Source organism: Phocoena phocoena, chromosome 6, assembly GCF_963924675.1.
Source record: "Phocoena phocoena chromosome 6, mPhoPho1.1, whole genome shotgun sequence".
Classification (NCBI taxonomy): domain Eukaryota; kingdom Metazoa; phylum Chordata; class Mammalia; order Artiodactyla; family Phocoenidae; genus Phocoena; species Phocoena phocoena.
Genome location: NC_089224.1, coordinates 91,845,983 through 91,850,178, shown reverse-complemented (window position 1 = coordinate 91,850,178; position 4,196 = coordinate 91,845,983). Strand labels below are relative to the sequence as shown.

Here is a 4,196-nt window from a genome sequence, read left to right as displayed (position 1 = left end):
GATAGATGGATAGCTGGATGGATGGATAGATAGGTAGATAGATAGATAGACAGACAGACAGACAGATAGGACAAATAGGAAGGGGAGAGGAAAAGAGAGAAGGAGAAAAGAGAAGATGAAAGAAGAGGAGGGAATTTGCTCTATGTAATGAACATACTCTCTTTTAGGCTTTTTTGAGAAACAGAAGTAAAAGTTGAAATTACTGCTTTTTATATATTTTGAAATTATTTTAATTTACAAATAGAAAACATCTTGGAAGAAAAAAAATGAAAGAAAAACACAAAACATATAAGCAAATGTTTACTCCATGAGCGTCTCAAATCCTTACTTGTTCACCAATCCACAAGATGCAAAACACTTTTCTACAAAGGTATTAAGCCACCAACAATGATGTTATTAATAGGAATATGGATCAATTTCACAAAAAAGCCAGTGAATCCCATTATAGCAAATACTATTGCTGTTGCCATGGCAATCTTCTGGAATTCTTTTCTCTCAGGTTTGGTGAATCTTTTAACCAGCCGAATTGAGTCCTTCACAAACTGCCAACTTGGCTCAACGAACTGCATTACCTGATCCATGACGCCTGCCCACCATCCACTCACAAGCCAAAGACACGTAGCACAACAGCCAACAGACAAATGCCCACCAGAACCGGAAGCTGGGTCCGGCTTCAAGTTATTTCATAATGCCAAATTAATATTTCTCAGCTTGCAGTGGTACCTAGAAGATGCTATTAAGTAACCCTGGCTGTATATGGGCCACGTGGAGATAACCCTACAAGCTATCACGGAGGTGGAGAAGGTCCTGTGAGATCATAGATACAAAATTATAATTGTTTTACTATTAATTTTCCTTTTGCTTTCCACTTACATCTTAGTTCAGATCAGTTACCCAAAGTGGTGAGCACCAAATAGCTTGGATAACAGGGAAACTGTAGAATTGTAAAGTCTTTGCTTGGGTCTTCGGGAAAGGGTGCCAGTGGCACCTTATACATCTTTCCAATCAGCCAGCACACTACACTGGTTTAAATAGTGCACACCACTCTCAGCCTGCATCTCGCCTTGGGGCCAACCTCCTTGTCTCTGCTTTTCTCACTAAGCTGTAAACATCTTAGGCAAGGGATATAGTCTGCTCACCTCTATATTCCCCATCTGGCAGAGAATCTGGAACATGTTAGGCAAAAATGACCAAACTCAGGGTAATATTATGAGGCATTAACAGCTTCTCTCTCTCTCTCTCTCTCTCTCTCTCTCTCTCTCACACACACACACACACACACAGAGTTATGTGTACCCCATTTCTCGCCCCCCAGCCTAGATAGCTAAGACATTCCACCTTTACTGCTTCAAGGAAGAGAGAATAAAAATAGTTAACTCATAGCTTTTGACCTTCAAAAGCTGAGCTCCTGGCAGAGATAACAGATTTGGATGAATACTTGCTGGGCTAATCCTTCCTGCCCACCCACATCCCACCCCCTGATTCAGAGGAAGTAAAATTTACCTGCTCTAGAGGAGAGCATTGGACAGCAGAGCAGACACTTGGATGATGGAGAATGTCCCTGTTTATGCCCCTCACCCCACCCTCCCTCCTTCCCTTGGGTAAGGCCAGGGTGAGGGGATATGTGTGTAGTCAGGGAAATGAGATACACCACAGGTTGGTTTGGTAGATCCAGGGGTAGAGGAGATCTATGCCTCACACAAGGTGATACCTGAGGAGGTGGGGAAACAGTCTCCTCTCCCCACTCCCACACACAATAGGGTAGGAGAGAGAAGCTTTGAATAAAAAAGACATATGACAAGGCTAGACCAAGAGGCCTGAGAGAGTCCTATGAAATTCCCCCAAATCCTCAGAGTAGCTCAGGAGGGCAGCCAAGTGTCTCTCATACTTACAAGGAGGACACAGAAGCTAGATGAAAGAAGGCAAGCCAGCAGTTCTACAGATGCCTCAAGAGCAGGGTTTTTAAAAAATCACATAGCAATAAGTGCTAGTATTTACCAAATACTTCCAAATGTTGGAAGACCAGATGGGCCACACATTTCAACAGCAATCAGAGTAACAAGACCCCAGAAAGCCATATGCATCTACCATCTCCATAACACACACACTGTCACACACTCACACACACACACACACACACACAAACCTTCCAATGGCCTGAACTTATATACAACTACAGAAGAAAAGGGAGGAGGGGGAAATTCTCTGAGCTGGCAGAGAAAACCTAGAATTGACAAGTTTCTGCCACCAGGAGGAATGAGGACCCAAGAGAGAATTTAAAATAAATCTACCTTTGTTTTGCAGATCTGAATTTTGAGGCCCCAAATTCATACTCACTGCAAGTGTTTGTTGATTGAATGAATAAACGAATTGTGTTGGGGGGCAGAAATTCCACTGCAGTAAGCTCTAGGTAGAGCAGTCTTGGCTACTGTCCAAGAAAGAGGGTAATTACTAAAAAGAGTATCTGCTTTCTAGTCCTTACTTGGTGCTTATTACTGGTGGTTCCTTAAGTAAGTTGCAAAGCTATTTGGGACTCAGTTTTCTTATCTGTAAAATGGGCATAGTGATACTTGCCTGCCCTCTTTGCAACGTTATCATGAGGACAAAATGAGATAATATATGTGAGGTACTTTATGTGGCTTGTAATAAGGGTGTGTGGCTCACCCCTGTCTTGTGATCCAAGAAGCAAGAGAAAAGTAAAGGAACTCAAGGAACAGAGTTCTGTGGCACACCTCTTTTCAACCAAAATGTTTTTCTATAACTGGCAAGGAACAGGGAGTAGGTTTTCCCTGGAATCGCATCAGTGCTAATTGGAGGCTATCAAGGTTTGCACTCTCAATAATCAGCAGACCACACTTGATCAGGAAGAAACTCTCAGGGCACGAAACAGATTTAATTTCATTGGGAAATAGTCTTGTCTACTACGCAACAACAAATTAAGCTCTGGGTGACTGTTCCCATAAAACACGTCCTGTCCTTAGCACTGCTATTGGGGGGGGGGCAGAGACATGGTAAAGAATCAATTAAAACTCTGACACATCCAATGGAGCTCAAAGACCTGTTTCACAGGTTTCCCCAGAGGAACATAATCACGTTGCATTATACTTTGGAAGTTGATCGAGGCGAGATCTGAGACAAGTTCTGGGGTTTACAAGACAGACTTTAGATTTTCTAAATCATTTTTGAAGTGCTATTTAAAGGATTACGGCATCCAATCCTCCACTAGTCCCACAGCATCATGGCGGAGCGAGAGAGATTAACGTCATACAGGTATCCTCCGGAAAACTGTAAGTTCCCTTTCTTAAAAAGCATTTAAAGAAATGGTGAAAATACTGCAGTGTTTACGTTCGTGCCCATTTTGGAGTGAAAGCAACTGTTAAGCAAGTAAAATCAGAGGGATATTGAAACTGAATTTCCTTTCTATTTTTATAATAGGGCTCTACCTCCAAAAAGGACACTCATTGTCCAGAAAATCTGTTTTTTTTTTTTTTTTTTTTTTTAGAAAATCTGTTTTAAAAGAAGTTGTAGAATTTCCAGAAGAGCCTCACATAAACATGAAAAAAAAAAAAATGAACAAGAGGGTTAATAGTGGAATGTGAATACTGTTTGCAGTTACACTGCTTGAACTATGTTTCTATGATGACATGTAGGGATATTCACAATAAAAACAACATGGTTTGGGGGCTAATTCAGACATCCGTGTAAACCAACTTCGGTCTCAGTGCCTGAATAACGTCTGTGCCTCAACCTGAATAAATAGAAGAGATTTTGAAGTTCAGGCAGTATGTTTGCAGAAGTGTTGCCTAAAAATGAGCTTCAGCAGAGATAAAAAAATTGAACAAGACCAAAGCAAGCCTAGCATCAGCAACAATCCGGTGGAGAGAGGTTGTTGATGCCATAGGCGTGCCAGGAAGCGGTCTGGGGGCCTCAGCTAACCCTCACGATGCTCAAGGCTAGTTCGAAAGCAAAGAACTAGAGAGAAAAGATAACATGAGGGTGGAGTGTAAATGTCATGTTTTCAAGACATTTTGCCAGGAGAGAGAGAGAGAGAAAAAAAAAAAAGGAAACCCAGAAAGTAAGGACCAGACCAGGCCTGCCCAACCACACATTCAGCTATGATACCAGGCAGGACATTTGCAGAGGAAGTGCTCTCATGGAGTGGGAATCCATTCAGTTAGGAAAGTACAAACGTTTGA

At 41.9% G+C, this 4,196-nt stretch overlaps 1 pseudogene; it reads right to left on the bottom strand.

The window, feature by feature from the left end:
- Positions 1 to 362: 362 nt before the first annotated feature.
- Positions 363 to 581, bottom strand: LOC136125114 (protein transport protein Sec61 subunit gamma pseudogene; annotated as a pseudogene).
- Positions 582 to 4,196: the final 3,615 nt, after the last annotated feature.